We start from the raw sequence: 14936 nt of genomic DNA, 5'->3' as shown, positions 1-14936 counted from the left end.
GAAGAGCCTTGGATCATCGTGGCTGAAACTTCGTTTTTCCAATTACAAACAATTTTCACCTGCTCATTAAAGCAGGGCTTCTATACAACTCTTGTATTCAATTCAGTTCAATTAAACAAGTATTTATTGAGTGTCTATGTTGTGCCAGACGGGGAGATTGTGTTCACTGCTTAGTTCAATTACGTGTGTGTGCTGGACAAAAATAAAACTGTTTCTTCCAAAGATCCTGTCATTCAGATGTTCACACTAATATTGACTGGATTTCACTTCAATGAACCTAAATTGAAGACATTTTATTTTGGAGCGTTGAGAATGTGGGGTTAAGGAACTTGTGCTAAACAGTGACAAAAACAAATGAACTGTTGAGATTTCTGACGGGTCCAATGGCTTCCCGTTCCTCATTCGCCTTCTGGGCCTGCATAGAAGTCTTAGCTTGTTAGCACATTGTTTGATTTTGCACAAAGACACATTGCACCCCAGTGCAGCAGTAAACTAGACCCAAGAATCAATAAAAAACAATCTGAGTGTTAATGTGGCATCATGCCAAAATCCACTTATTTCATAATATATTAAATATTGAGCTTTGACTTATGGAAATCCCTGTGAGATGTTTACCTATTAAAACAAAAGGATTTAATAGGTAGAGCTGTCAGAGAAGCCTAAAAAAAAACCAAAACACACACACACACACAAATATTCAGTTGCATTCACTGTATTTCAATGATTTAAAAGGAATACTATATTAGATAGGTTTTCACTGTGTGTATTCACATAAGCCGGATCAGCGAGATTCAAATAAAAATTAATATAACTGGTTAACCATTTTCCATGAAAATAACTAATATCTGGCAATGTACTCTTTCAAAGCTTAGAGCAGTGAAATCTGCACAAATAGAATAACTTTGTAAAATCACTGTTGTTGTGTCTCTTCTAAACCATTGTGCGTAATTGCTATGGAAACGTGAAAATGCTTTTTTTCCCCTCAACCAACATATGATAACCCATTCAGTCTTTCACAAGTTTGCTGCAAATGAAATGATGCCAGTCAAAGCATCCAATGAGACACTCAGACATTAGCGTATTAGCCATTATCTGTTACATTTCTGGACCAAACTAACAAATAAGATGCCGGGAGCTGCTGCCGCTTGTGACTGCTAGTTTCCCTGCATGGCATATGCCTAGAGAGTCTCAGAGGAGAGGTGATTGCACAAAACTGTGATTGTGAGATGACTTAGCAGAACCCGTGATGATGTCCTAATGGCCTCCCGCTGGGGGGAACAGGAGTAATTGTTTGTCAGGGGAGGGAACACATCTGCGAGAAGGTGTCTTCTGCAAACCAAGCAGCCATGTGGAAAGGGAAAGTGAGAAACGTAGTGTGTCAGGAGACGTCGTCGGTGGAAAAAATGCACAGGTTGAGCAGAATAGAGCAGTAGCTACAGGGCTAGGGATGAGGCCAGGGAGGACGAGCTGGCTGAGTATGATCGAAGCTGTGTGCTCTGGAAAACAATACAAACAATTATTTAAAAATGAAATGCCTGTCTGCTGAAGGTGTCAGTGTCTTCCGGCAACCTTGAATCATAATGAAGATGCAAGATGCTGAAATGCACGGGAAGGAACTGGAGCCCCGAACAGGGAGAAAGCTTGCGTAACTGTACATTCTCTAGGAGCGTTTTCAAAGCTTGGGCATTCTTTCAACAGGACTCCTTTCAGTGTTATACTTTATATCCAATAGCTTCCTTTGTTCATGGCTTACCCTTGTGATCTAAAATGAACCACTGTTTTTAAAACCAAGGCAAAGCCACTGAATCTGCATGCATCAGAAACAGCAATGTCATCTCGTACAGTCGAAGGATACTCATAGCCCTGTTTGAAGCTACACTTAGCATCCTTCATGTGATCAGAAACAAACGAGGGCAAGGAAGCTAATTAATGCTGCAAAATGCTAATGCCCTCCACCATTTATCCTAGGTCTAAATTGTGATTTTATCTAATTTCTGAGCAACTAAAATGTTCATGCCGGTGGAGTCTGTCATTATTAAAATATAAATCAATGCATAAAAGCATATTGGCTTATGGGAAAGGCTGAAAAACAAAAACTTAATGCACTCAACAAACAGCTGTACTCCTGACCCAGTAGTTTTTTTGTGTTTGTTTGCTTTCCTGTTTGTTTGTTTGTTTGCGTTCCTGACAGGCTACCAGATTGTATCTATTTTAGTGCTTCTGGCACATCTGAAGATGTTTCCAACAACATAGATTTTCAAATATGAAATTTTATAACCAAGTTGCTATCATTATTTAAAATAAATTTTAGGCAAATGAATATTTTCTCCCTACCTCACCTCTCAAGGCTTCTAATACAATCTGTTTGCTGTTAAGCATCAGCTTAAACACAACTGGATGTGGTTTTTAGTTTAAAGGTTTAGAGTAGTGTTAAGGAATTTTTCTATCAACCTGAGGCCCATGAAACTTGAGAAATGCTATGTATGTGAAAGTTTATGTACAAAAATTGCCTCTTGTTTCTGTTACTTGGAAGGCTTTCAGCCATCAACAGCCATTTTAAATCAGAGATATCAGTGATCATCACGATGGTCCTCATATGCAGGTGAATTCCACAAGGGGAGAAATGGAGGAAGGAGAAGTGGAGGAGGACACAGACTCATGCTTGTGTCATTTTAGAACGCATACTAAGAAATGAGGGTCTTCCCAGGATGTGGGGTCCCTAGTGCCACAGTAAGTCGGGGCAAGCTGGGACAAGATGGGCACCCTACGTCATCTAATTCCACATATTAGCCTGTGTAATATAGATCTCATCAACAGGCAAGGTGAGCTTTCATTGTCTTGTAATTTCTCACACTTCAGAACCTCTGGTTTCAATAACTTGCCTTTAACTAAAATTTCTTGTATCTTTGCTATTTATTGAAATACGCATACATTTTTTCCCAATATCACTGGTCTATTTATTTCTGTCATTGACACCATTAGAACTAACTCAATATCCATGAGACAAATTTTAAAATAATTTCTACTGCTTTTTTTCCCTATGTTAAAACCATCAGAAAAAAAAAAAAAGTTATTTTGTAATCCTGAATGGCCATCTTATTTTCATTTTGAATGCAGTTGTGGTCTGGACATCCAAGGACAAGAGAGATATGCGCATGCCATAGTGGTCATTACAAGCACACTATTACCTCCCAAAGCAACTGCGTCTATGCTCACTGGTAGTACGTATATGATACTACAGGCAGCTAAATTGTATTTGCTCTATTAGGAATAAGATTCTCAACGTGGATTGTGATATACGAGGTGTGATCACAGAATACAGTGAATGTTTAAATTTTAAAAAATTATTTCAGTGTCATGCAGGGTGGCATGCAGGGTCTCAGCTCCCGCTCCCCACATAAGAACACAGGATACGGTGGAGCCAAAAAGGAACACCCACTGAGCCATAGGTAGGGGAGTCATACCACCATATTCTCTCTGGCGGCTGGGTTGTAGACACAGGAAGCAGGAGCTACACTATCCACAACCTGCCATCCACTCCTCTCTGCCAACCAACCTCACTTGCTAGCTGCAATCCTCCGTGCTAACTGCAATCCGTGCTTGCTAGCTCAGCCACCATCTTCTTGCTAGCCCCCATTTTCTGCTAGCGTAGCCCTGGCAGTTATATTAGTGGTCAAGGGCTTACTGGTTACAGCTGACGGGCAACTAGCCACAGCTGTTGGCTATCCAATCACAGTTGATGGCCATTTACTACCTGAGCCAGCACCTTTCCACGTGAGGCCGAAGGCCTGGAAACTGCACTCCTGGCTCTGTCCCCACATACGGTAAAAGACACATTGCCATTAATACCCGTCAAAATACTCCCCCTTGCTTTGAACACACTTATCCCACCATTTTTGCCACTATCTGAAGCAGTTCTGGAAGTCCTCTTTCGTGAATATCTTTAGTTGCATTGTCATTGGCTGCCTCAATGTTCCGAGTCGATTCAAAACGTTTACCTTTCATGGTCATTTTGACTTTGGGGAAGAGCCAGAAGTCGCATGGTGCCAGATCCAGTGAATAAGGTGGATGAGGACACACTGTAATATTTTTATTTGACAGAAATTGCCATACCGGAAGTTATGTGTAACACAGAACACTGTCATGATGGAGGATGAAATAAAGACACTCATGAAAGAGGACTTCCAGATCTGCTTCAGAAAGTGAGAAGAACAATGGTATAAGTGTGTTTGAAGTGATGGGGAGTATTTTGATGGGAATTAATAGCAATGTGTCTTTTATTGTAGTAATTTTTTTTTATTTAAACATTCATCATATCTTTTGATCACAACTCGTATGTTTGAATTTGTAACAACATCATGAGCAAAAGCAATATTCTCTCCTTTCTATCACCATTTATCAACTCTTCCTTTATTATGAAGTACTGTCAAATGAGTGTGATTTTACCAAAGTGTGATCTGCATCTACTGATAAGGGTTTTTAACAGTCCTATAAAAATGTGGCATTACTTCTATACGGTTCATTTTGAAATAGGTACTCAAATTGAGTAACTGACGTGTTCCCTCACTGTAGATGGCAAGTTTAAGCACAAGTCATCGTCTGAACCTGAAGGGTGAACTCAATTTGTTTACAGGCAGCACCTGCACAGCCTCAAAGAGTGTCAAGTGATTTCTGCACACACACTTTAGACACTGATGTAAGTAAGGAGTCATGTAAGGACTTGAAGAATCCATGAGAATACAAATAAAATCTAAACTTCATTCTTGGTAGAAGCACATGCACATACACACTTTTACAAAATAGCTTCCAACACACATTGAAGCATCATAAATAAGAAAGTATATAACCCACTTTTGCACAAGTTCAAAGCATTCCACTACGCTCTCCGAATTAGCAACATAAAGTTCCTTATACACTATATATTTATCTCTATTTTTGACTGCTATCAATCTAGATCAAGATCTGATTTTGGTCTTATACTAGTGGCGTGGATGGATCACTTGTGACAGAACCACTGGCTCTAGCTTGCATCAACTGAAAACTTTACTGCCAGATGAATCTCAGTAAAATCCTGTTTTCGTCATGTCCCTCCACAGCCTAATATCTTCTGGGACTTTACACTGTACCTGGCATGGAGTCTAGAGTCTTGGGCTCACAGTCAACCTGATCCCAACTGCTTTCCTTAGTTTGTCCTTCTAAATAAGTTCCTTCATTGTGAAAGTATGTTACCATATTGCAGAAATTCTGGAAAATAAACTTTCTCTGATGAATTCTAATAGCACTGATATCTCACTTCTCTGAACAGTGCATGAATGGTCCTATATTGGACCTCAATATTTTAGTTTTCTGAGTGGTGATGTTTTTGTCTCTGGCTATTTTCAGTCACTACAGATGAATAAATGTTTAGTAAATGTTCAAGAACAAATGTTCTTATCTTTATACCCCACTACTGCTGTAATTCTTTTGCAACTTTGTTATATTTGGTGGATGTTAACTTTCCACTAAATATTAACAAATTTTTATTTCAAAATTCTTATTTGTGTCAAGTATGTGGAAGGAGTACAAATTCTGAAACTGGGAGGTCATCTCCTGCAAGCCTACAGATATGTTCTCTGAAAACGCCACCACCTCCCTCCTAAATTAAACAGTTTACCTATTCTTATAAGACCTGATATATCAGATGAAGTCAAGATCTTTGAATAATTGTTTGAGAATCTCAATGTCTTTGAAGATTGATTTATGTATATCCTCCGTTTATGATCCTCCGTTTATGAGCCAAGTAAGATCTAATTAGAAATGGGAGATAATGTATGTATGGGCCGTAGGAAATGGTTGAAAATAATATTTTTATCCTAACCGACCATCAATTGCATCAATAGCAGGAAAATAAAGTACAAATGAGTTACTAGAAATGAGATGTAAATAAAGTCCTCATATACAGCTCAAAAAAAATGTTCTTTTCAATTTCATTATCTAATTTGTTCTCTCCCAAAATTTTGTTGGCAGAGCAAAAATTGTTAACCCCATCAAAATGAGGAAACTGAGGCTAGGAGGCATTAATCACTTGACAAGGATCACAAAGTCTATAAATAGTAGACTAGAAGAATAAAACTAAGTGTACATTCACAAGTAAATGTATTAAATAAATGAGTTATTTTTATTTTAAAGGGTGTCACATGCAAGGAACAATCTGAAGAGAGGGACTCAGTGGATAGATCATGCGCTTTTCATCCATGCATTAATCAAGTCAACCAGTATTAATGGATGACCTGTCATGTCCCAGTCACTGTGGTTGCCATGGGAATATATTAGTGAATACAACACAGTCCTTGCTTTCAAGTCGCTTTCAGTCTAATAAAATAGCAAGTGAAAAGAGGCCATTGCAGTTGAATGTAATCACTGCTCTGAAGCTGAGACACATGTCTACAGGGCCACCTGACCCGGACATAAGAAATCAAGAAGCCTTCATGTTATTTAGTACATGTTTATTGAGCTCTACTATGACCTTGGCATTTTGCTGACAGTAGGTATACAGTGGTGGTAAGTAATAATAATTACTTTGTATCCCCCAGTGAACAGCTAACCATGCAAATTTCGGAGCAGGTTTTTTATCCCTTGAGGCTGTTGATGTGCAAATGTGGGTTGTAGCCTTCACTCCTCAGCTTATAGTGTTGTAGATGTTTGGCATCCCCACCAGGCAGTTCTTCTAGTCTTAATGTCATCCTTCACTTGTGGAGTCCAGCCCTTGAGAGCAAAATGAGAAAAGAGGAGTAATCACAGTTCCTATATAGCCTCACCTCCACTCATTTATTTCTAATGTTCTTCACCAACAGGTTGGCATACTTTGTAAACTTCTACATGTTCACCACAGTTTTGATCATTTTGTGCAGAACTAGATCAATACCATATTTAGGACGACTAATCCAAAGAAGAAGCATTCAAATTCTAGCTTTCAGAGTTTTAAAATGTAGCAAAAATGTGAGGGCAGACAGCCTGTCATTCAACCTTGTAGGCAGCCATGCAAACAGAAACGGAGTCCTCTCCCTACTACACGGAGTCTGAGAGCCAGAGCCACATGACTTGGCAGTCAGAAACCTTGCCCAGCACTTCTAGTAGTTTCTGAAGCATTTGCTGCACAGTTGCAAGATCAAGTGTTTATTTATACTTGCAAAGGAAATTTTCTGCTGCAGGTCAAGTACAGGTGCTATTCATAGGCTCTTGCCAGTTTCTCAGTGAAGACCAGGATCTGCAGAGGTACCACAGAAGCTCCAATCTCAGTCTACATGGAGAGATGCCCTATCACGTATACACACTTTCTTGTCAGGCTCTGTAACTCAGAGCTCATTATTTGGTAAGCTCTAGCCAAGATGTTCCCCTTGCCTCATGTAGCCATGGGAAACTAAGATTCTGAGCTGTCACCACCTCAGGTATCTGAGCATTGGCTCCACCCGTTCCCTATTTTGGCTTTGGTGTGATTCCACGTGAAGCATTTAGCTAGTACAATTGAGGCCATCTCCATTGAACCCCATGGTTCTTTGCATGTGAATATGTTAAGGTCATATTTCAAACTTAGAGAGATAAGTAAACCATTCCCATTTATTAGTTATGGCTAACTAGAGTGACCAAAACCTCAAAGAAATTATAGGCCAGAGACAGGTTTTGGAATAATTAGAAAGGGTTTGCTATTCATACCCATAACATCTTGGATGACTCTTGAAGGCATTAGGCTGAGTGAAGAAAGTCCTCAGAAGATTCCCTACTCTATAATTGCATTTCTATGACATTCTCAAAAAGATAAAACTATAGACATACAGTAAAGATCACTTTGCTAGTGGATGCAGTGGAGGAGGAGTGACTCTCAATTGATAAGACAGAGTCTGTGGGTAATGAAACAATTCTGTATCCTGACTATGGTGGTAGTTACATGAATCCATACATGTGTTAAAATTTCCTAGGACTATATACATCAAAGCAATAAAGTGATAAGTGCATGTGAAAATTGATGAAATTTTAAAGTCTATAGTTTGGTAATAATGTTATAATGATATCAATTTTCTTATTTTGATAGTTCTGTTACTATTATCTAAGATAATATCATTGGAAGAAACCCAATGAAATATTCACAAAAATTCTCTGTACTATTTTTGCAACTTCTATGAAAGCCTAAATTTTTTCAAAATATAAAGTTAAAAAAGTAGGAAATAGCAAGCGCATTAGCAAGAGTCTCATTTTTAGTTATTAGATATTTGCAGTCTTATTTTTTTTTTAATGAAGATGTGATAAATACAACTTAATAAAAAGAAGCAACTCCCGAAGACATAGCTAACTTGTGGAAGTGCAAAGGATTATCTTATGTTTTTGCCTAAACTATTTTCGGTTTTGTCGTTGGGACAGAGCCATCACTACTATTCCCTACGGTAATATGTGCTGTTAGCAGTTCTGCCCGTGGTTGGGGTATTTCCATTACCTGGCTGAATTCCTGTGCATGAGTGTCAGATTTGAAGATCTAATTGCCTACTAGACACCCCTCCCTTGGAGTCAGCAAGGTGATAACTTCCAACAACTATCACTCCACCACAGCACCTCTCCCCTCTGCTTTCTATCACTGCAACTGTATTTCTCTTTTGCTTTTTCCAACCTCAGCTGGTAGAGAACAGATGTAAGACAGAATCCTGGGAGTCAACCTCAACAACTCTTTTATTCCCAACATCCAATTTGGATTAATTCTCTCAAGTTCTGTCTCTTAGATATATGCTGAGTTCTCTGTCTTTATCCCCATTGCTCTGCCAAGGCATTTCTTCAACTCTCCTGTTTTAATAGACAGGCTGTAATAAGGATCCTTAATTCCAATTATATAAAACTCAACTGTATCAGGGTAATCTTTGAATATGCAGATCTGATTCCACTCTTTAGAACCCTGTTGCTGCTAAACACAAGTCCAGCTTGCCTTGTAAGTAGACAGACTCCCCAAAATCTGTTTCTTTCCTACCTTTCTAGCGTAGTATCTCATCACTTCCCTTTTGAAATGGACACTTCAGAAGCACTCAACTACTTATAGTACCCTGCAGGAAATTTGCAGTTTCCTTTCACAAATTACTTCCTTTGCCCCAAATTCCCTTCTTTCCCTCTTCTTCCTGTGGAACCCCTACTCAGTTCCCAAACCCTGGCATTCTCATGACTTTCTCTGAAATCTCACCATAAGAATTAAGTATTCCTTCATTTACCTTGCATATATTTCTATTACTTAGCATACATACTTCTTATATGCCTCTCTTCTGCTGTTTGTGAACTCTGAATCTAAACTATGACTTATTCAGCTTTGTATTCCTGGTGCCTAGTATAGTATATAGTAGGTCTCAATAAATGGACTGCTCAATAAATAAATGAATGATAAGTGATAAATGAATAAATCAATGTTTGCAGGTCTCTTTAAAGCTAAATATTTAAGAATAATATAAATAAAAGCTATACAGTAAAGTGCTTAATATAGAATGCACTTTAAAGTACTTACCTACTGTTTTTATAACTAAACACATAAATAATGAGATAAGCCAGATTACTTCATTGTTGTTAAACTGGAGCTGTTGAGCATTACAGTTCTCTAGAGAAAAGGAATATTTCCAGTGTTTTATGCAGTGGAAGGCCTTTACCCATAAAAAGAACATTGGTTACCAAACTTGGTTGTTTACTGGGTTGCATGTTTTGAAGAAGTGGGTGCCTTCAACCCATCCCAGTTGCCAGGAAATGAAACATGATGTGCTGATAATGAATCAATAATATGTTGATACTGAGCACGGGGATTAATCAAGAGCCCTCATTCTCTTTCAGGACCATTTCAAGCTGCCAGTAATCAGCAGAAACATGCGAGCTGGAGAGCTAGCCAAGCACACACTTGACAGCGACAATCAAGCTTTAGACAGCAGTCTCCACAGTGAAATTCAGAGAGAGCCTTCCAGGCTCCAAGGCTAGAAATGCACACAGACTTAGGTTAAATACCAATCCTGTCATTCTCTTCTTGTGTCAATTAGTACACGTTCAAATTACTTATCCTTGAGTTGCTTCTTTTGTAATGGAAACACTAACTTCCTTTTTCCTTTATACTCTAGAGGAATAAAAATTTCTCCTCTATTTGGATATAAATGTTTAATTCTTACAGCTGACCATTTTATCACTTCTTGCTTCCTCATTATAGATAGAGTAAATACCAACTTCTTAGGGTAAACCATTACAACTCTGATTAAAGTGACCCCAACAATCTGGTGTGGATTGCCTCCTTCAGGGAGAATTCACTGATAAATAATAACATACAGACACAAAAGATGCTGTTTTAGCTGCTCTTCTGCAAAACAGTACTTAGAAGTAAGGCAATATAAAAACTAATGAAAAAGTTGGTTCCTGTTTTTATTTTCCCACTTAAAATGATTTGAGGATAAACGATGCATTCCATGACAACTGCCATGTAGGGTGGCAGGTGGGGTCTCTGGTCCCGCTCCCCACATAAGAATGCAGGATATGGTGAGGCCAAAAAGGAACACCCACGGAGCCATAGGTAGGGGAGTCAAACCACCATATTTTCTCTGGCCTCTGGGTTGGAGACACAGGAAGCAGGAGCCACACTATCCGCAACCTGCCATCCACTTCTTTCTACCAACCAACCTCACTTGCTAACTGCAATCCGCTCTTGCTAGCTCAGCCACCATCTTCTTGCTAGCCCCATTTTCTGCTAGCATAGCCGTGGCAGTTATATTAATGGTCAATGGCTCACTGGTTACAGCTGATGGCCAACGAGCCACAGCTGATGGCCATCCAATCACAGTTGATGGCCACTTTACTACCCAAGTGAGCACCTTTCCACGTGAGGCCGAGAGCCTGGAAACTGCACTCCTGGCTCTGTCCCCACACAATTCTCTAAGTTTATACAAGAAGACATAGAAAACTAAACAAGTTAAAGGGACTGTCCCACTGCCACCGTGTTTGTTGTTTCCAGAATGTTAATTCAGTTCATCCACCTGTGTTCAGGAACCTATCTGTATCTCCCCAGCTTTACTGACTATACCCTTCAGTTCTGATTCCCTAACTGGACCAGCAATGCTCTCATTCAATACTAAATGTCCCTTGGCCTGAAACTGTGGATTACACAAACCTCTGACCCCAGCTAGAAAAGATTCGCAATCTTGGTGTCTCCTATCCTCTATTCTACCAACTAGCATCCCTGTTGTATATTTACCAGGTGTGCAGGACATCTCCCATATTCTCTTGTAGGTCAATTTTCTACCTACCTCCACCCTACTCTGTCCCCCCAGGAAGATGACCACTATGAAATGCATTGATGTGCAACTTTATCTTCTGGTTTCTGGTTGAATTTAGACGATTGGGATCACCCATAAGAGATGGAGAAAGGAGGAGAATAAAGTCACAATATTCATTCCCACAGTTCCTTCCCTGCAAGGTCAACTCACTCAGCTCAAGGTCACAGCACTTATCAGGTGCCCTCTCACTGGGTAACAGACACCCACTGTTATAGGCTTCACTATCATTTGTGGTTTCCTTATATCATTCTTTATAAGCAATCCCTTATAAGTAGTTCTCCTAAAACTACCCACTTTCTTTCTTGTTTGAACTCAGACTAATATGTGAAAGGAAGAAAAAGAAGGATTAGAATATAAAGCACTGGAAGAATAAAATAATGTTTGGTCTGCTCATTACTAGCTCATCTTTATTACTAACTCATTTTCCAAAATTATGTTTACTGGCAATGCAAACTCTAAGCATAGAAACTTTATTATGTGTACATTATGCAGTTCTACTTATTAAAATGCTATTTGAAAAGTATACCACTTGGGTGGCTGGATGGCTCAGTTGGTTAGAGTGCGAGCTCTCAAAAACAAGTTTGCCGGTTCAATTCCCACATGGGATGGTGGGCTGCACCTCCTGCAACTAAGATTGAAAACAGCGACTGGACTTGGAGCTGAGCTGTGCCCTCCACAACTGGATTGATTGAAGGACAACGACTTGACTTGGAGCTGATAAGCTCTGGAGAAACACACTGTTCCCTAATATTCCCCAATAATAATAATAATAATAATATACCATTCAACCTAAGCAATAATTGATGACTTGTGTATCATGCCATATCTTACATTTGCAGAGCACATAAAATGGTTTTACTTAGCTCTTTTGTGATAACCCTCATATCCTAAATTATTAAAATGTGGAAATGATCTTAAGGGAAACTTTCTCGATATGCTACTGCCTAATTGAAGGTATTGATAGTCTTACTATATGAGTACAAATTGCTCTACTCAGTTAAAAAAACAAAACTGACTAATAGAATAGAGTTGTAGCAGCCTACTATGGAGGGACATTAGCTCCTCCCCAGCTCTAGAAGTTGTATTTCAAAAACCTTCACATAAGAATGAGTTCATCATTGTGGAATTAAAATATATACATATTTTAAAAGTTTAAAACATAACTCTCATAGCAATATAAAATAATACATATCAAAGATTTTTATTATTTAATTAGTGAAGGAACCAGTATATAAAGTGGAAAGCCCATTTCAAAGGAGGTTTTGAGAAACAGACTTATAAAATGCCAAAGTCTCTCTTCTCGATTCAATTCTAGTCAGGGTCCTTTAAGCCCTCTAGGCCTTGACATTGAGCTTCGGTGTCCATTCTTCTTCAGCCTGCATCACCTAAGGGTAGCAAGAATATCACAAAGTCAGCTTAAAAAGAACTAGTACCCCCAATATCTAATCACCCTGGATATCTGATCAAAATACTTATCTTCCACAACCTCCTACTTGACATGTGATCCCCCTTCCTGCCTTCAGTAAGAATCCTGTTAAGTCAGTTTAGCAAGAATCCTCTCAGCCTTGATATTTCCTTGTAGTAATTTTCCATTCACTGACTCCTCCACCCTGCACCTTAGCTATAAATTCCCACTTTTCCTGCATTCAGAGTTGAGTCCAATCCCTCTCACTTGTTGCAAAACCCCAGTGTCAGTAGTCTCTTGAACACAATCTTCCTTACTATTTTTTAACAAGTGTCAGAATAATTTTAACAATGATCAGTCAGTCTAAGAATGTTGAAACAGATTCGCTAATAGATACAAAACTGCTTAATGTCCTATAGAGAAATAAAACTATAACATTTGGTATCATCTTTTCTACCAGCCAGAAACAACACAAGTTAATGTGTAAATGTAAAATAGTAAAAAGCAACAACAACAAAAACAAAAAAGATTAAATGGTAAATAATTAAGTCAATACAGGTTCATTTGTCGGGACGGTTTTTTCCTGCAGGCCCCCATTAAGAGCTCCATCCCCTTATGGGAGCTGTTTTCCGTGGGCACCATAGTTAGAGGCCTCCCTGTCAAAACAATGTTAAGCGATCACAGCTGCTAGGGATGGACCTCCCCGGCACCGGCCAGATTTCCCCCTAACCCTGAGGCCTAACCCTATAAAACAAAGCCTCGACCCAAGTTAGTGCTCAGTCTTTGGGAATAATCCTGCTGAGACCGCCGGCGTAATAAAGCTGTGTTCTCCCTGATCTCTGTGTGCCGCTTGAGTCTCTCGGTCCTCGCCGCTTTTCCACAGCACATTCTCCTATAAAATTAAATAATTCTCTGGTGAGTCTGATAAACAATGACATTAAAGTCATTCAGTCTTCCTCTGCTTTATTTAAAAGTTTTAGATAATTTTCTTAACAAAAGATATTAACACTTTATGGACACATGAGGTTGGGCTGGATAACGCTATTAGCAAGCCTATACCATCCTCCAAATTTGTCATTTCTTGAAATCAAAATGAAGTCAAAATCCTACCAAATCATAGTATCATAGTAAAATCTCCATTGATGTTTTATTTAAAAAAAAGAAATGACTTTCTGTGACTTAGGAAACTTCATGCTCTTCGACGTCCTTCTCTACCTGAGGTCAGAATGGGCAATGTAAGTGAAGTACGTGAAATTCTTCCTTTTCTAGATAACTGTAATGTGTTTCTTTTATATATACTCCCATAGATAACTAAATTATCAGAATATACAGCTTTTCTTCCATTTATGTTGACTCTGCAACTTTTTTCACACATGGTAAATTAAATTTTAAAAACATTGATTTCACTAGACACAAAATTTAAAACTACTACCTGATTCTAGAAAGAGTTCTAAGGTTCATTCTTAGACTATTCTTCAAAGTTTCCAAATATATTCCCCCTTTGGAGTCTTCTTGAACACTTTTTAACATAATAGGACAAATAAGTTTATAAATACAGGATTTTCTCTCAAAAGCAAAGACAATAAAACTCTAGAAAATGGGAATAACCAATGTTGCAATGGTGAAAACAAGGAAATATTCCACAGAAAATAAAAAATAATAACTACAATAAATACCCTATGCCAACAATGGAGATAAGCCCATTACATATGAAAATAGCTTGTCATGACACTAATTTTACATTCTGTGACTCCATGAGGTAAAAAGTAGCAAACTCAAACTCACAAAGCTAAAAATTATGCACAGGATGTGAATCTCCTTCTTAAGAAATAGTATATTCCACATTTTATAGCTGTAAATTATAGTGGCACTAAAAACAACCCATTTATGAATGTCCATTGATTCTCAAGTGCAACACCTTCTCTGCCTTGTTGAATCTGGAAATAATTCCCTCATGAAAATAAAATGAGAATCTGATACATTTCATCACCGTTAAAAAAAAAAAAAGAAAAAAAGAAAAAAACAACTTTGCACAATCTTGCATACCGTTTTGATTTTTTTTTTTTTACAAATACTTCATTAAAAATGTGATTGTAACAAAAAGAACAAATTTAAAACACTCTGCCTTTCAAAAAAGGAAGCCCTTTGTTTCTTCCAAAATTTTAATGTCAAGTCTAAAATGTTTTGCTTTCCTGCAAAAGCATGCTTTTTCTCAGTTTTCA

General features: G+C 38.4%; 1 long non-coding RNA gene across 1 annotated transcript in view; it reads left to right on the top strand.

The window, feature by feature from the left end:
* LOC109456546 (uncharacterized) overlaps nucleotides 1-12178 on the top strand; it is a 107484-nt gene extending 95306 nt beyond the window's left edge. Inside the window, exon 4 of the long non-coding RNA XR_012496842.1 lies at nucleotides 9829-12178. This is a non-coding gene — a long non-coding RNA (uncharacterized LOC109456546). The remainder of the gene's footprint in view (nucleotides 1-9828) is intronic.
* Nucleotides 12179-14936: the final 2758 nt, after the last annotated feature.

The sequence above is a fragment of the Rhinolophus sinicus genome, linkage group LG01 (genome assembly GCF_036562045.2).
Source record: "Rhinolophus sinicus isolate RSC01 linkage group LG01, ASM3656204v1, whole genome shotgun sequence".
Classification (NCBI taxonomy): Eukaryota; Metazoa; Chordata; class Mammalia; order Chiroptera; family Rhinolophidae; genus Rhinolophus; species Rhinolophus sinicus.
This window is presented reverse-complemented; position numbering and strand designations above follow the sequence as displayed.